This window comes from Pelodiscus sinensis, chromosome 1 (assembly GCF_052426305.1).
Source record: "Pelodiscus sinensis isolate ZL-2025 chromosome 1, ASM5242630v1, whole genome shotgun sequence".
NCBI lineage: Eukaryota > Metazoa > Chordata > Testudines > Trionychidae > Pelodiscus > Pelodiscus sinensis.
The window spans coordinates 311289764-311308978 of NC_143052.1; positions in this window are offsets into that span (position 1 = coordinate 311289764).

Here is a 19215-nt window from a genome sequence, read left to right on the forward strand (position 1 = left end):
TGCACACTTCTCCTTATCTTTCAGTGCCTGAGACAAGAGTTAGAAAGTTTCGCATTGTGAAGGCAGTGAAATCTGCTCTCAGTGATCAGAGTGCTAAGGTAAGATTGTGTGTGGAATAGTGGTATTGCTGTTAATATCTCGGAAGTATTTCACTCAGTGGAGAGTCTGGCAATGAGACACATTTTTAGGCTGAGATTATTAATAGGGTTTCAATTAATCACAGTTAACTAAAAATTAATGGGATTAAAAATTGAAATTTATTACATATTTTTGTGGTTTTTTACATTTTCAAATATATTGATTTCAATTACAACACAATGACAAGTGTGTACTATGCACTTTATATTATTTTTATAACAAACATTTGCATTGTAAAAATGACAAAAGAAATAATATTTTTCAATTCATCTCATACAAGTGATGTAGAGCAATCTCTTTAGCGTGAAAATGCAACTTACAAATGTAGATATTTTTTGTTAACTGTAACAAAGCAATGTAAAACTTTAGAGTCTACAAGTCCATTCAGACCTACTTCTTGTTCAGCCAGACACTAAGACAAACAAGTTTGTTTACATTTATAGGAGAAAATGCTGCCTTTTTCCTAATTACAGTGTCACCTGAAAGTGAAAACTGGCATTTGCATGGTACTTCTGTAGCCAGTGTTGCAAGGAATTTACATAACGGATGTGTTAATCATTTGTACTTCAGCCACCATTCCAAAGAGATAAAAGCAAAAGCAAAAGGACTCTCATATCCTGTCTCATATTGCATGCAGAAGGGATAATAATAACTCGTGCATAATCTCTACCCTTGCAGGTGAAGATGGCAGCTCTCCATTTCGTCAAGAAGCTGCTCAGTTCAGGAAGCGTGGAGAATTGTGCAGCAGGGGATATGGTTGCATACGTTTTCAGAGAGTTCGATGTGTCCACCAGAAATCTGGTAAGGAGAGTTCTTAACACTTAGGACTCAGTTCTGCCATTCTGGCATGCTGATTGTTCCCCTTGACTTCAGTGGGAGCTTTGGATGCTCAAGGATGCAGCTGGACTGAAGGATTAGAGCTAGAATCTGATCAGTGATATTCGTGTAAAGCCAGGGTAATGCCCCTGACTTCAGCGGCATTATTTTGGATTTACACAAGTGTAACAGAGACCAGAATCTGATTCTGGATATTTACATCTGACAGTGCGACCTACATTCCTTAGACCTCGGGCAAGTCAGTGAAAATTCTGACAACACAATCTTTCAGTGAAATGCTCTTGTATAAGGAAGCACATCTTTTTTATAAATAGACTCTCCAAAGAACACACTGGTGCCCAATCCTGTGGCTGCTGAAGCATACTTCAACTATTAGCAAAACACTGAAGTTATGCAGCCTACATCAAGATGTCTAGAACCTGGAAAAGTTTGCTGCACACTTCATACTCTGTTCTATGTGTACTAGTTCAAAATCTTTTCAATGGGTATTTCCAGCTATGGGCAGAGTCATGGACTCCAGACACAGAGTTCCACGATGGGATCCATGATATACATTAACTTTACAGTAAGTTGTTGGGGATCTTAGCTCTGCCTGGCCCTTTAGCTACGAAGTGGGAGCTTATGGCAGTACTCACCAACTGCCTCTTTTTCATGCTACCCATCTCAAAGAAAGTAGGAGGCAACTCTTTCTCATCAGGCCACATTTGCTCTTATTTAAACTGAAATCAGTAGAGCTGATCAATATTTAGTCTGGTGTAAGGAAGAACAGAATTTAGCCTATAGATAGACTCACATTCACTATGCACAGAATGATCAAGCTGCTTGGGGCATCAGAACAAACAGAATGGCTCCCTCTAGGTTCTGCATATTTATTTCCACTGGGCAGAGTCTGAGTGGCTCTCCTCAGAGATAAAAAGAAGAAATGTTCTTTTTTGAAAATTTTTCAAAAAATGAATACTGTTCAGGGAACTCTTTTATAGAATCATAGAACGATAGGGCTTGAAGAGAATTCAGGAAGTCATCGAGTCCAACCCCCTGCTAAAAGCAGAACCAATTCCAACTAAATCATCTCAGCCAGGGCTTTGTCAAGCTGGGACTGAAAAACCTCTAGGGATGGAGATCTCACCACCTCCCTCAGTAACCCATTCCGGTGCTTCACCACCCTCCTCGTGAAATCGTTTTTCCTAAGATCCACCCCCCCCACACACAACTTGAGACCACTGCTTCTTGTTCTGTCATCTGTCACTACTGAGAACAGCCTCTCTCCATCTTCTTTGTGTCCCCTTGTGCTGGGGTTTTCCTAAGCCTGGGTTCTGACCCACCAGTTAGGTGTTTCTGTTATTCTCTTCCCTTAAGAATCTCCATCATTCGAGGTTTTTAATGCCAGGCTTGGCAAAGCCATGGCTGGAATAATTTAGTTGGGGCTGGCCCTGCTTTGAGCAGGGGGTTGGACTATATGACCTCCTGAGGTCCCTTCCATCCTTAATCCATGATTTTATGATTTGTGCACTCCTAATGCAATGGAAAAGCTCTCCTAGGTCAATATTCAGAAAGGCTTTGTAAGAAATAGACACCGCTTCTACAGCCAGTGTTTTCCCACTAGCTAGTAAATTCTATGTATCTATCTCATAGCAGGGGACAAAACTTCCCTCCCAGGATGTTCAGGAAGAAAGCACTATCCAAACTATGTGCATTCACATCCTGCAAGGCCTGGACATATCAGTCACTGGAATGACCCAAGTAAGTGACATGTTGCTACTGCTTTGTGAAATAAAGACATTCTTCCGTATATCTACTGTACCTCTCCATAAGGAAGCTTCTTGCCAGTCAGGATAATGGAGGTACAGCATGTCAAGTTCATGTCAGAGATGATGGGACCTCTGTATCATGGAGGAAGCGATTCACAGTACAGACAAGATAAAAAGGAACTTCACTGGAAGGAACCATAATGCAGTGGTCTTCTTTTAATTACCACGATTGCCTGAGTGCAACGTCTCCTTAGATTCCCCATGAATCCCTTGGAAATGTAGACTTGGTGATCCTGTATTTAAACAGTTATTGGGGCCGTGATTGTGCCTTCTGTATGTCTGAAAAGTGCAGGATGAATTTATGGTGCTGTCTAAGTAGCTTTATAATACAGGGAAAGATGATTCATCTCCGGATGAGAACCAGTTTGCTAATGCTCTCCAAACAAGGCAGTGTACTTAAAATGTAGAGAGAGGGATTACTGGGACAGGTAGAGTGAGATGATGGCGGAGGGGAGGAGAAAGTGAGATCGAGATAAGGTAACGAGATAGGGAAGGGTCAGTGATGACTAAAAGGAGAAGGTGCATGACAGAAGGATTCAGCCAGTAGGAGGTGGGGGAATGAAAATAGCCAAGTGTTGAACTGTCTTGCTCTTCTGTGCAGGTGTTATGGCCAAGGCTTCTAACGTATGTGGTGCCAACTCAGTACACTGGCACTTTGAAGCCTCTCTGCAGATGCCTCCAGGAAATGGCTGAGAAAAAGATGCAAGAAGGAGGAGAAGCTGCTTGCCTGGACTACAGTGGACAAGGTTTATAACAGAAACTCTTTCATTTATTCTCACCAGCCACTATGAAATGACCAGATTCAGCCTGTTCCAATTCTCTCATCTTCAGTCAAGAGACTAAAAGGAATGCAGGATGGTCTTGGGATTAAAACATGGCAATGGGAGGGAGCTAGAAATTGGGGGTTCTGGTTCCAGATCACCACCAAAATTCTGATATAACATTGGGGAAATCACTTGCTCTCTCTCAGCTTTCCCACTTGTGAAATTGAGGACTAGTTAATGCCAGTTTCTTAGAGGTGCTATGAGGAGGAATTAACTCATGTTTGCAAAACACTTTTGAGATGCTCCGCCTGAAAACACTATGGAAATGCAAATATTATCAGCTGCATGCAACATTGGTGGGCATATTGGAAATGGCTAGGTGAACAACATCAGCGGGATTCTCCGAAGTCTGGCATAATTAATGATCTTCTATTTCTTTTCCCAGGGAAACTCCCTACACCTCAGGGATTGCTGGCACGACTCCTGGTAAGTAGACCATGGAGGACAGGTTTTCTGAGAAATGTGAAGTGGAACAGTTAAGTATAAAAATCAGTTTTCCAGCTAAATGCTTTAGGCTGAAGAATGTGTATGATTGGGTCTCTCTCCACCCTCCCCGATCAGACAGAGACACACTGTTCTACACCCTCATGCTAGTTAGAATATTTTCTTCTTTAGGAAGTCACTGCAGTAGAAGCAGCAGCTCTACAATGTGTAGTCTCCACAGTGAGAGAATCTGAAATATTTCCTCCTTCAGGAACAAGCTGGTATCTTGCTGCAGAACTTAGCCTGTGCTTTCTCCCTCGTTGACAGGTTGTAGCCTCATCTCCTTACGAAAGAGAAGGACACGGATATTCTGTCTTGCAGCTGCTAAAAGCCTTGCACCAAAATATCCATGCAGCAGTGGGTGAGATGTGGGGAGTAAAGATTCCAGCTCTGCTGCAGCACCTTGAAGGTAAAGTGCTAGTTGGGAGTGACGTGGTCCATGGAGGATAGAAGAGAAAGCAGAAAATGCAGATTCCTATTGACATGTGTGGTGCCATGCATGTTGCAGTCCGTGGGAATAGTGTGGAATTGAAACTGGGGCTCTAGACACCTCACTTTTTCTACAATTGTGAACCAGTGAGCTAACTCCAGTGTCAAACCGGGGGCCAACCACTTAGGATGGAATCAGGCCAGGAAGGTTTCAGTTGAATGACCATTTTACAGCAGTATCTTCCTGATCTTAGCTAGGTGGTTATTTAGGAAGCTCAATACACATGAAACTGGAGGTTTGTGAAACTCTTATGCACTGTTTTTGTGGTCACAAGTACAGTCTGATTTTTGCAAACTGAATTTTTCTGAAAAATTAAAGCCTAGGGCTACGTCTAGACTGGCATGATTTTCCGCAAATGCTTTAAATGGAAACATTTTTCCATTAAAAGCATTTGCGGAAAAGAGCGTCTAGATTGGCACGGGTGCTTTTCCGCAAAAGCACTTTTTGTAGATAAGCGTCCATGCCAATCCAGACGCGGTTTTGCGCATGAAAGCCCCGATCGCCATTTTCGTGATCGGGGCTTCTTTCCGCAAAACAATACCGCATTGTCTACATTGGCCCTCTTGCGCAAAAGCATTTGCGCAAGAGGGCTTTTGCCTGAACAGGAGCAGCATAGCATTTCCACAAGAACACTGATAATCTTACATGAGATCATCAGTGTTCTTGGGGAAATTCAAGCGGCCAGTGTAGACAGCTGGCAAGTTTTTCCGCAAGAGCAGATGATTTTGCAGAAAAACTTGCCAGTCTAGACTCAGCCTATGTTTCTTGTCAAGATTAGTTCAATTTAAAAATCCACAGTTTTTCTTTCTGTAAGGAAACTTAATCCATATATTAGCAATAGAATCCATGCCTGTCACAACAAAGCTACGTTGACCAAGTGGGTGCCCTACATATAATGTGTAATCTACGTATTGTAGGCCTGATGTCTTTCACCAATTTTACAGTCGTATGAAACTATTGACATCAGTGGGAAAAAATTTAGCATTGGTTGTGTCTATACTACGGGGTTATGTCAATATGGTTATAGTGACAAAGCTAGGACAATATAGTCTCTGCACTATGTAACTGTGAGCCAGCAAGCTAAGTTGCACAACTTCAGTTATGTGAATAATGTATCTGAAATCGATACACTTAGATCTACTTACCAGATGCTTTCCTGTCAACTCTACCTACTGTCCTCATTCTGGTGGAATTCTGGAGTTGATAGGAGAGTACTTGGTGGTCAATATATCGCATATATACTAGAGGCAATAAATTGACCCTTTCTGGATCAATCGCTGCCTGTTGATCCAGTGGTTAGTGTAGGTATACCCTAAGTGACGCACAATCCCAATGTGTTTCTGATATATATTGGACCCTACAATTTTCAAGTGGGCTTGCTATTAAAAAAAAAAGAGCTGTATCTTCCCTGGCTGCTGTTTCTGTACAGAGTCCACAGCACTATGTTCTGCAGACATTAAAGAAGGGTAAGTTAGAGCCGGCTGTTCAGAAACAGGGCCAGATTCTTAGTCGATGTAAATCAGTATAATTCCACTGACTTCAGTAAAGCTACACAAGTTTAGGATCAAGTCAGAATCTTGTATTATGCAGGAAAAATGTGCATGCACATTTAAGTCCAGTTTTCTGATGTTCTAAATAGGAATGTAAGTAACTAGTTGACTATCTGATAAGCAAAAGCTTATCGGATACATGACTAGTTCCTTGACCAGTTGCTTCCCCCCCTCTTGCTGCATCTAGCAGCGACAGCAAGTGGGGGGAGCAGGAGCCAGTGCTGGGGAGAGCCGGCTTAAAAGCTGGTTTCCCCCAAGCACCATCTCCGCAGGAGACAGGGTAGTAGCGGGTACTGGATGCGAGCCGGAAATCAGCTTATTCCTGACTTGTGCTCCATCCCAGATGCTGCGACTCTGCTTTTTAAATGTATTAAGAGCCTGCCATCTCTTAATACATTAAAAAATCAGAAGCTCAGCAGGGGAGAGCTAGCGTGAGCCAGCAGTCAGGTATCCCGGCTCGCGCTTCAGCCTTTTATATGTATTAAGAGCCTGTCAGCTCTTAATTCACTTTAAAGGTAGAGCCGCAGCAGGGTTAGCTGCCGGGACTGAGAGCTAACCCTGCTGCGGCTCCCCCGCTTATTGACTAATCAACTAGTCGATGGAAAATTCATCAACTAGTCAATTAGTCGATTAAACGATATTTAATGTCCCTAGTGCTAAATAGTTTGATGAGACGTCCAGTGCCCTCAGCTCCCATTGAAGTCAAAAGTAATTAGGAGCAGGGCTGTCAGGGGTTGTAGGGCTTGGGGCACTCCCCAGGGGCGAGGCTTAGGGCAGCCCACCAGCCCCAGGCCCTACCTTGCCTCTGCTTCACCTTTTCTCCAAACTCTGCCCCTGTTTTGCCCTACCCTATCCCTTCCTGCCCCTGCTCTGCCCTGCTGCTGAAGCCCCCTCTTCTGAGCTGAGGGATTACTGGGGGGTCCTGGTGCAGGATGGCAGTAGGATGGGCTCCTGCCTTCAAAATCACCAAAGCAACAGGAGTGACAATGGCTCGGCAGCCCGCTTTTCTGCGCCTTGCCCCACAGCCCTCTCCCAGCATCGCCGTGGCCATGGGAAGCGCATTGCCTTGGAGCCGGGGCACCTTGCTTCCTACTGCCACAGATACAATGCACACAGCAGGCTGGGAGAGGGCAGTGTGGCAGGGTGGGGCAGGGCAGAGCAGGCTGCTGGGTCTCTCTTGGACCCATCCATAGGACAACTGAGGTGGCCACCATGGGCTCTCCCAAAGTAGGAGCTGGGGTGGCAACCCCAAAGTATCCTATGGAGTGTCCAGCATCTCGCTCCTCGTGGGTTGACTGACTCTGAATAAAAAGGTATGTTACATTGGCATCAGTCCCTTTTATCATTGAAAGCTCAGGTAGTTTTAAGAAGATTGACTGCAGAGGGTATAATGGGGACAGCTATTCTTGCTGTTGTAAATTACACTGTTGTTTTGCCTCCTGCTTTATAGGAAACACAGAGAATTCTCTGAACCATGAACAGTGGGAGCACATGCTGCTTCAGGTACAGGATGACTTTCAGATGTATTAGCATACATCCCCGCACCCAAATGTATCAGCTGGGAAAGAATTAATTATAAATTATTCATTATTAGCAGAGTGGGACAAATCATTTTATTTGCAATGTTTGTTTGATGAAAAACTTTTTTTTTTTTCAAAAACATTTTCATGGAAACTTTTTATTTCGACCAAAAACAAAACAACCCCAACCCAAACAGAAAATATTTAGGTTTTTTTAAACGGATGGGTTTTTTTTTCAGTTGTTTTCCTGTTTATTTCTTTTTTTATCCTCTTTTCAATCAGAAAATGGAAGAGGGAAAAAAGGGATGGTGATGAGGGGTAAGAAAAGGAGAAAACAAAGAACTGAAAAATGGTTTTAGTTCTTCACTTTTTGTTTGTGGCATTGAAAATCAAGAAAACAAACAAACAAAAAATCCCACCTGTTTTGCGAAACAGACTTACCATTTTTCAGACTGCTCTAATTATAAATAGCTTCATAGTACCACTGGGAATGACACAGAACTTAACCTGAAAACCAGCATGCTAATGATCGTATTGCATCACTGGGGTACTTGTAAAGGAGTCTTTCTTACTTTTTGACATTCAAAAGAAAATCTATTATGTGAAAACCTAAAAAGCAGCAAAGACAAGACAAGGTTTGGTGACTTTCTCATGTATCTTTTTCTAGTTAGAGCTCTTTACAGTCTCGTGTAAATCGAGACAAGGAACATTTTTGTGGCAAGTGCTGAAAATGAAATGAAAGAACTTAGGGTATGTCTACACTACAAAGTTAATTCGAACTAACGGATGTTATTTCGAACTAACTTTAATAGGTGCTACACTAGCTCTCCGCTAGTTTGAACTAGGTAAATCTCATTTTACGAGGATTAAGCCTAGTTCGAACTAGCTAGTTCGAATTAAGGGCCGTGTAGACCCTTAATTCGAACTAGTGGGAGGCTAAGGCTTCCCAGGTTTCCCTGGTGGCCACTCTGGTTAACACCAGGGAAACTCTATTGCCCCCCTCCCGGCCCCGGAGCCCTTAAAGGGCCACGGACTGGCTACACAGTTTGTGCCAGTTGCAAGGCTGCCAGCACCCGTGCCAGCAGACCCTGCACCTGCCACACCATGAGCCAGCCACCCGAGGACACCCAGCCCTCCACTGCTCCCCAGGACCAGCCTGGCGGGTCCCAGGAGCCTGCCCGGGGGCGCAAAAGGTGGGCGCCCGCTTGGTCAAGTGCAGAGATCGTGGACCTCATCGAGGTTTGGGGGGAAGCCTCCAATGTCCACGATCTCCGCACTAGCCACAGGAATGCGGCCGTCTACAGCTGCATGGCTGCCAGCCTGGCTGCCAGGGGCCACCAGCGCAGCCGGGAGCAGGTCCGGTGCAAAATTAAGGACCTGTGGCAGTCCTACTCCCGGGCCTGCCAGCCAGGGGCCGACCCGGAGGCCTGCCCCCACTTCCATGCCCTGGACCACCTCCTGGGGCTCATGCCGTCCCTGCCCCCCGGGACGTGATAGACCCCGGGGCAGAGGGCCCGCTCCAGGAGACGGAGGAGGAGGCAGAGAGCTCTGAGAGCCAGGAGCCTGCCGCCAGCCTACCCAGAACCCGGGACCCCCGAGGCACCCCACAGAGCCGTTCGCCTGTGTCGTCCGAGGCCGGGGAGGCGTCCACATGTGAGTACCATCGTGTTCCCCTCATGTGTACGGGGGGCTGGGGCGAGAGGGAGCCTCGGGATCGTGCGCCTGGGCCTTGACCACCAAGGAGCAGCAGCTGGGGATCCTGCAGGGGCCCTGGCCTTGCAGAGGGGAGCTGGGTTTCACACACCTGGGCCCCTGGAGAGCCAGGAACGAGGAGGAGTACCAAAGGCGGCACCTCCAGTTCATGGACAACCAGCTCTGCACCCGGGACCACTGGGTCCAGGAGGACCTGAGGCTGCACCGGAGGAGTCTGGAGGCCTTGGAGGAGCAGGGCCGTGCCCTGCGAGGCCACCTCCAGAGCCTGCTCGACCGCTTCCTATTTCCTCCTCCCCCTGCTCCTCCTGCTCCCCCTGTTCCCCCTTCTCCCCCTGCTCCCCCTGCTCCCCCTCATGCTCCCGCTCCTGCTTCCGCTCCTGCTTCCTCCACACCCCTGTCCCTCCTGCCCCCCTTCCACAACCATTTCCCGCAGTGTGGCGAGACGGGAGAGGCAGCCGGACTCCCACCACTGAGCTTTCCTTTCCCTTCCTCCCTTCCCTCCCCTTCCAGCTCCCTTGTCCCAGGTTCCCCCTCCCCTCTCCCATCCTGAAGTTCTGGGTCCACTGTCGGTCCTCCCAGCGCTCCAGGACGATGCGGTCCCACCAGTCGGTGCTGGTGTCCAGACGCCAGACGCGGCGGGGCACGCCGGTGCCAGGGTGCCGCCGCAGCTCCTCCACGGCCCCCAGGGCGGCCAGGCGGAGAGGCAGGGGGCTGATGTGCACCATGTGGTGCCAGGCAGCCTCGAGCCATTGGTGGCAGGCTTGCAGCAGCAAGTCCAGAAAGTGCACCAGAAGGTGCAGGGCGAGCTGTGGCTCCATGTTGCAACCTGCGGCGGCCCCCCCGAAGGGAAGCACCGACACAGACGGGCACATAGACCAACGCTTTGCTGTCCCTCAGCGAGGTTGGCAAGGAAGCAGGAAAAGCTGAGAACCGGCTGTCCAGGGGGGTCCCTTTAAGCTCGAGCCTCAGATAGCCTCAGACAGCAGCCACAGAAAACAACTACTGACCTGATGCCCTGCCAGAACCAGTTTCAGCTGCCCTTAAATGCCCCCCTGCGTCAAATCAGTGTGGACGCGCTAGTTCGAATTAGCAAAATGCTAATTCGAACTAGTTTTTAGTTCTAGATGCGCTAGTTCGAATTAGCTTAGTTCGAATTAGCGCTGTAGTGTAGACATACCCTTAGTGACAGATAAGCCTGAGACGGTCTGGGGAAATTCTGGATTACTCACCAGAATTTTCCATTCTTCTTCAAGTGCTTGCTCCTGTCCATTCCAATACGTGTGTGCATGTTCCATGCACATAATCACTAGGGCTGTGTCTAGACTGGCAAGTTTTTCCGCAAAATCATCTGCTTTTGCGGAAAAACTTGCCCGCTGTCTACACTGGCCGCTTGAATTTCCGCAAAAGCACTGACGATCTCATGTAAGATTGTCAGGTCTTTTGCCGAAATACTGTGCTGCTCCCGTTCGGGCAAAAGTCTTTTTCCGAAAAACTTTTGCGCAAAAGGGCCAGTGTAGACAGCAGAGATTTGTTTTCCGCAAAAAAGCCCCAATCGCGAAAATGGTGATTGGGGCTTTTTTGCGGAAAAGCGTGTCTAGATTTGCCACAGACACTTTTCCACAAAAAGTGATTTTGTGGAAAAGCGTCCGTGCCAATCTAGACGTTCTTTTCCAAAGATGCTTTTAACGGAAAACTTTTCTGTTAAAAGCATTTCCGGAAAATCATGCCAGTATAGACATAGATTTTTTTTTTTTTTACTAGCAGTACTGTTGGATCAGATTTGGAAACTTCTAGAGTGGCGCTTTCAGGGTGAGCAATGTATGTTGATCCCTCCTGAACTGATCAGCCGTCCAGGTCCTTCCTACCGCCAGTGATGGTCTTTGGAGAATTTGATTTCATGTTTTGCAAGGCATCTCTTGCTGTAGTTGTTGTACGTTGTATTGTCCTTTCTGTCTTCCAAAATTGGTGTTATCCCTAAATGGGCCTGGTTGCCACAAGGAGCAACAATAAGTGCATCCAGTTCTGTTCCTTCCAGACCCACAGTTGTGGATCGGTAGCAGATGCAATCAAGATATCGTGGTCCAGTCACCTGGTGTACATGTCTCTGCTCTTTCCTCTAGTACACAAGGTTCTCCTCAAGATCTGGCAGGACAAGGCGGAACTCATCCTCAGAGCAGCAGTGTAGCTGCAGCAGCATAGGCTCAGCAGCCTGGTGAACCAATTTGTAGACAGACCGATAATCCTTCTGCTCCATATCCTGATTTCATCACCGAGGACCATCACCAGTTACAGCACCCTCACCCGGGGCACCTCCATTTCATGGTGCAGAAACTCCATGGTTAAACCAGCTCGAGCTACAGTGCTCAGACTCCATTAGAAAGGTTCTGTTGGGCAGGAGGCAACCCTCCCCTTGGGCAACATACCTAACAATCTGGAAGTGATTTTCAGTTTGGTCCCTCCAAAAGTACATCCCCCTACAAGAAACCTCCATCTCCCTTGTGCTTGACTACTTTTTATACCTTAACCAGTGCCAGGGACTGACACTGTCATCCATTAACGTCCACGTAGTGGTTATTTGCCTTCCATCCTGGGGCTGGGGAAAGATCTCTGTTCAGCAATGCTATGCTGGGATGTTTCCTTAAGGGTTTGGAGAGGCTGTATCCCCAGGTCAGACATCCCCATTTCACAGTGGGACCTTAACCTGGTCCTCTCTAGACTTATGGGACTGCTGTCTGAGCTCCTAGCAATCTGCCCTCTAGCTTGCCTCTCTTGGAAGGTGGTCTTTGTGGTGGCTATAACCTTGGCTAGTTAGGTCTCAGAGCTCCGGGCCTTTACCTATGAGTTTCCATACACTGTCATTTGTAAGGACAAAGTGCAGCTCTGTCCGCATCTGGTGTTCCTACCCAAGGTTGTCTCCCTCTTCCATCTAAACCAGGACATTTTCCTCTTGGTTTTCTTCCCAAAACATCATGCCAACCATGTGTCAGACAGACCCTACCCTAGCCTTCTACGCTGAATGCACAAAGCCATTTTGTAAATCACCACAGCTCTTTATTGTCATGGCTGAAGGAATGAAGGGACTTCTCATCTCATCCCAGTATATTTCATTGTGGATATTTCCTGTTATTACTTTGCCAAAATTCCAGCGCCATCAGCTCACTCCACCAGAGCACAGGCATCTTTGGCAGCGTTCCTCCTACAGATTCCCATTGAGGATATTTGCAGGGCAGCAACGTGTTCCTCTATTTGCACCGTCATGTCACACCACACCATCACCCAACAGGTAAGGGGTGATGTGATGTTTCAATTAATTCTGGCTCCCTCCTCCATGGGAACTGCTTGGGTGTCATCTATCAGAATAGACATGAGCAAGCCCTCGAAAAAGAAACAAACCAGTTACCTACCTTTTTGTAACTGCTGTTCGAGATGTGTGGTCATGTCCTTTCCAAATCCCACCCCTCCCCACTGTCAGAGTAGGCTGGCATGAAGGAACTGGATGGACGGTAGGTCAGCAGGGACCTATATATGTCTCCATGAAGGCTCTCTTGTGAGGTTTCCAGTATAACCTGGCTGCTGTTCAAAATTTGGATCTCCTGCTGACTTCAATGGGAGTTGAGGGTATGACTTTGGAAACTGACAGAGGTTGCGGGGTGCATAGAATTGCCAGGATCCTCTAGAGCTGATCTCTACATTTCAGTTCATCAAAGAGTATCATGTAAAGCCTCTGCTGGCCACACTGATCATCATAATCATTGCAAAATGTCTGGATGGATAATATATAAGGCCTTCTGGACAGGCCTTACAAGCTGCGTGTCTGCATGGCCACGCACAATAAATTTTAAGCCCACACACCTCGCCTGCAGAGCCACGCAGCAGCACTCTCCTCTCACTGTCCTGCTGGATCGGAAGGTGAGTGGTGACAGAGGCAGTTTAGCAGGGCTGCATGATGGCAAGCAGGCTGCCCTGCCCCTGTTTGCTCCGGCTGGAGCCAGGGCATGGTGAGGCTTTCGCTGCTCCAGTTCCAGCTGGAGTGGACAGGCCACCATGGCCCCGTTGGTGGGGCCAGATGGCCAGGGGTAGCTGCTTGGACGGCCGGGGCTCGAGCCGCGTGGCCAGTGGTGGCTGCCAGCAGCGACTGTTTGGGTGGCTTTGGCCGCCCTCCTAACTTTCCAGTAATAAGCTGAGGCAGGACCTATCACCTTCATCACAAACAAGTAACATCACAAATACCTCAGTCCTCTGCTATCCCTTCAGTGGAGTTTGGATACTGCAGTGGGATCTGGCAAGCATCTTGGGTTTAATTTCCTCATGTTGCGACGTATGGGCTCTGCTGAGCTACTCAAGCTTGGCTCCTGAATTGGCTTGTACTGGATACTTTGGGCACAGAAACCCAGTTTCGTCAGTTCTGTTGGGCCCTGAGGGATTGGCTTCTCTTGGTAGGGATCAAGAGTCCCTCAGGCTCTGTTCCTTCTTTCTGGTTTGATGGCTTTACAGGTCAAATTGAAGACATAAATTATGGTAACCAGCTGCCACTCACTCATTAGACCAAAGTGAAGTGCCTTTCAGAATATGCTATGAATGATGTCCTCACTATATTACATGCTTTGTATGAGCAACACAATAACCAATGAATACATTTAAATATCATCACTGGGCATCCAACTTAATTCATGATTGACCCAAATAAGGCAATTCATGTGTAGCAGAGCTATTTTTTATGATTCTCTGAAAATACGTGCAGCTATCACCACGTCTCTTAGTTGCACTTGCTTCACATTTTAAAGAGTCTTCACAACTACAGCTCTTTGAAAAAACCTGAATTTTTAAAATTTCAACTACTTTGGGGGTTTTAAGAGGTTTTTTTTAAATTGTACAAATGTGCTTTTTCAAGTAGGTTAGAATGCACACTATTTTAAGTATCACCATAATGTTTTGCAAACTTTAAAAAGAACAGACATTTCTTTTCTGCACACTTTTTAAAAAGTTATGATTTGAGAGAATATGATGGCAGTCTGAAGAAAGAAAAAGACTGCATATATATATACAGTATATATATGTATGTTAATAACTGGTAGGTGCCACAGCAGCGCACAAGACAAAACTCATTCCGTTCATGGATCGGAAATCTCAGGGTGTGTCTAGACTACAGGGTTTTTTCGATAAAAGTGGCCTTTTCTTGAAAAACTTCCTCTGCATATAGACTGTCACTGCATTCTTTTGAAATTAAATTGAAAGAATGCAGCCGTTTTTTCGACCACGGTAAACCTCATTTTACAAGGAATAAGGCTTTTTTTTGAAAAGAGGTGTTATTGAATGCAAATGGGGCTTTTTCGAAAAAAGGCTTTATTGAATGCAAATGGAGCTTTTTCGAAAGAGAGCATCCAGATTGCCTGGGTGCTCTCTTTCAAAAAAACGGCTCGCTTTTTTGAAATAAGTGGTTGCAGTCTAGATGTTCTCTTTCAAAAGAGGCTTGCAGTCTAGACGTAGCCTTAGAGGGAATACTACTTCTGGATGTATACTGAAAATTTATGCTTTTGAGGTCTATGAGTTGAGGCTGGTCACCAGAAGGTGAAAAGCAACTTTGTCTGGCTGTATGTAGACTGAGTAATTATTCACAATGGATGTTAATTCTACATGCAAGGCACTACATTTAGCCGTTTGGAATGGAAATCCATCAACCATATGAACTGCATTTTGCTTCAACTACCCCAGACTAACACGGCTACATTTCTATCACTATTCTGGATGTTAATTGACTGAGAAAATTCTAATTAAGTGATTGCAAAGTCTCCAGAGGCGACTCTATCCAAGAAAACCAAACAATAGGGGATACCTGTTTACTAGTGAGATGCTTGAAACTATTTTGGGAGGTCCAGAGGTATCCTGTACCAGTTATCCTTCATCTAGGGAATAAGCTGCCAACTTGCTTGACTTAGGAGGATCACATTTGGTCTGGGTGCTTCAAGCTGGGAGAGCTATCCTTTGTGAGACAGAGGAATGTTTGGTTATCTAAGTTTAACCTTTAGGAAGTGTGTGGTGATTTTACTTTTACGTAATCTTTGTTTACATTAATTCTGCTTGCTGCTTCTCAAATTTCCATTCTTTGTGAATGAAACTCTACTTATTTTCACTGTATATGCACCTAAGAGCGGTGTGTTAAATGGATCAGTGATGCTGAGGTGAAAATAGTAAGGTGGTAAGTAGTAAACCTGTGAATTCTGGGAGTGTCCAGTGGAACAGGGGCTGGACCTTCTGGGAATATGTAGAGGGTGTGATGATTGAAGCATGCCTATTGCTTATCTGCAGGACAGCAAAGCTGGGTCCGGGTGAGAAGGGTGTGCTTGCATTTCCTGTGTCTGGCAGAGTCAGGAGCTGACACCTGGCAGGCATAGAGAATGCTTCCTCATGCCAAGGGCAGGTGGTAGTGAGATACCTCACAACCCTGCATACCCGCAGAAAGTGTTATGAAGAGTCTGTAGCACTTCAGAGAAGGTGCTTGGCTCTTTGTTAATGATGGCCCATTGATCAAAGTTCACTAGACCTATCCTCTGTCTGCTATAAAATCAATGGTCAGATCTCATTCTCCAATTTGCTGTGCATCTGAGTTTGGGGACTGAGCAGAATCATAAGGCAAAGGTTAAAGAACAACCGGCAGAGGAAGTCTGGGTTGTCAATGCTCATAGTTCTCAATAGGGAAATAATCTTCCTATGACACCTGAATATTGGAATGGTTACAACAGAGAACAAGGAAGGGAAAAAACTCTCAAGCCCCAACCAAAAATTCTTTCAATAAACCAGCTCTTGTTTTACACACAGTTCCTCAGAACATCTCTGGAGCAGATAAATGACAATGCCTGGAGCAGCCAGCTAAGCTCTGAGTTGAGCCAGCAGATGGCCGGCTATGCCAGCCCCTCCAAAGAGAAGGTTTGTTCTCTGTTAAGGTTTAGTTTCTAGTTAATTGCTCTTGGAATTCTTGTTGGAGGGCTGCATGAGACTTCTCTCTGCTTCATTGGTTTTTTTGTGTATAAAATTTGTGTTTGCTTGTTCCCTGCTCTTCCCCTGCTGGCATTTGCTTGGAGCAGCTATTGGTACTGAATTGTTCCCTAAATGGGTGGCGGAAGATGATGGGATGTGCCTGCAGCAGGGATGCTTGGTCTTGGCTCGGTTGTTTTTTCCTGTGTCAGTGTGTGTTGCTGGGTTGGTTCTATACTGACAAGCATGTGGTATTCTTGATATCTCAATGCTGGCCTCTTTCTTTCAGTGTTTCCTGTATAAGGCACTAGGAATTTGCTTGGCAGTTTGTCAGGACCCGGTCCATATTAAATCACAGATTCAGAAGTTTCTGAAGAAAACAGATTACATGGAAGTCCCTGATAGACTGGTAAGGACCCTGCCCCTCTCCCTACCTTATCATGTACCCTCTGAATGTCCCCTGGGCAACTCAGCTCTCAGTTTTCCCGGGACAGATGCCATTTTGCTTCATGTCCTCTTTGTTGCTATTTCACTCACCCTTTGCTCCCCCTCCCATGGGTCTCAGGCCTAATTGGCACTTTACACTACTTTGGGTGAAAGGAATTGACTTGTGGGGGTCTATTGGGCACCTGGTCAGATTCACTAACCAATATTTTTCTTGAGTAACAGGGAGTCATTTCCATCCTTTCATTCTCTGCCGAGAGCCACTTGGACCTCATCTTGAACACACTTCAGGAGTTTGGGGCAGCAATGAACAAACTTACGATTTCTGGGTTTATTGGTTGCCTGAAGGTAAAGGAGCCAGGGGGTTCTCTCAAACTTCCTCTCCCTCTAAACTAGAGACAGTATCTCCTGCCCCCGGTAGAGTCTCATTGGTCAGCTAACCCTGTCCCCCAATGGATGTGCTCTGTGTGATGCTTACATTTAAGCAGAGAGGAGCACAGTCTGGATCCGTGGCTCTCTCAACTGATTTTTAGCATGTGATGTTTCATGGCTTGAATGCCTCTCCTATGCACAGTGTGTAGGAACTATACCAGTTAATTATATGGAAAAGTGTTGAATGTATTTGTAGCTGTTTTTTAAATCCAGGTTAGTAGCTGTAAAGGAGGAGGTGTTGCAAGCAACATGTGACTAACCAACCTGCTCTCTGGACAACTGTTATGGACCCTGTGCTCTAGAGCAGCGGTTCTAAAACTTTCCGCACTAATATACCCATTTTAGAAATCTGATTTGTCTAGTGTGCCCCAAGTTTCACCTCATTTTAAACCTTCTTTCTTAGAAAATCAGGCATAAAAATACAAAAAAGTGTCACAACACACTATTACTGAAAAATTGCTTAATTTCCCATTTTTATATGCCATACCAATTAAAATAAATTAATTTAAATATAAATATGTTCCTTACATTTCAATGTGCAGTATATAGAGCAGTGTAAATAGGTCATTGTGTGTATGAAATTTTAGTTTGTAACTTTGCTAGTGCTTTTTAGGTAGCCTGCTCTAAAACTAGGCAAATATCGAAATGATCTGATCTGTCCCCCTCGAAAACTTCTGCGTACCTTTGGTTGAGAACCATTTATCCAGAGGATAAAACAGCATATTAGGTCTCTTGGCCACCATTGCCAGATTTGCTGTTTATTCACTGTGCAGATCTAGGCATATCATTTAGCACCTAATTCTGTGCCTATCAGTGTCAATGACAAATCTCCCATTTATTTCACTGGGGTAAGGTCAAAACTTTGGGCTCTCTGTGTCAGAATTATCCAATCAGTATGTTTGAGACACCAATACCTCTGTGCCTCACGCAGTTATGGTTTGGCTTAAATACATTTTTCAAGTACAAGCTATTATCGCTGCCAAAAGCAATTCCTCAGTCAGCAACAGATCAGAATGTCAAGGCAAAATGAATCAGAAGTAATTGTCTCTTGTGACATTTCCAATTGTCCAGGACTACCATCATGGGAAAAGAGCCAAGACCCGCAGCACGCTGATGCTGACATACAGCAAAGTGGCTATGCATGCTCCAAAAGAGCAACTTCTGTCTCGGGTGGAGGCAGACATCACAGAGAACATCCTACACCATTATAGAACCGGTTGCCAAGTAAGAGTTTTTGCATAAGTGTTGGGGATATTACTCTGAAGTTAGATCAGTGCCTCCACTGGACCTGAGTTTACTAAGAGAGGGCTTATTTTTCTAAAAATCTCCTTTGAACAACCGTTTGTCATGTGCATCAAATCTAAAACCTTCATGGATGGAGTGTGAGCTGTAACAAATATCTTATTTGTTGCTGTTGTTTGTATTTTCTCTAGTTTTTCTGTGTTCTTCTGAAATTCTCTAGGTCACAGTTACATAGTATTTCAGATGCAGTCACACTCAGGCTGTGCAGTATAACACTCTAAGGCTATGTTTACACTGTGAACCTATTTCAGGGTATCAGAAGTATCCTGAAATAGCTATTCCGCATCTTTTGAGTGCGCCCGTTATTTTGAAATCTAACGGGCTCACTATCCCAACATCCCTGTGAACCTTGTTCCACGAGGGTTAAGGGACTTTTTGGAATAGTGCTTGTATTTAGTTTATTTGCTATCACTGTTTCTTGGACTATCTACTTCCCTTTCCCCATATCTGTCTTCCTATTTGTCTGCCTGCTCATTATTTCTGCTCCTTAGATATATGGCTGTCCACTTGCCAGCCCTGATTCTGGTCTCAGTGCATAGTTCTAATCTCTCCACATCACTTTGCCATTCCATTCTACTCTGTCTAAGGCTATGTCTAGGCTGCAGTACTTTTCCGGGATCCCAGAGGTATCCCAGAAAAGCAATACCGCATCCACTTTTTGGAAAAGTGGATGCGTTCTTTCACCATCCCTGTAAACCTTGA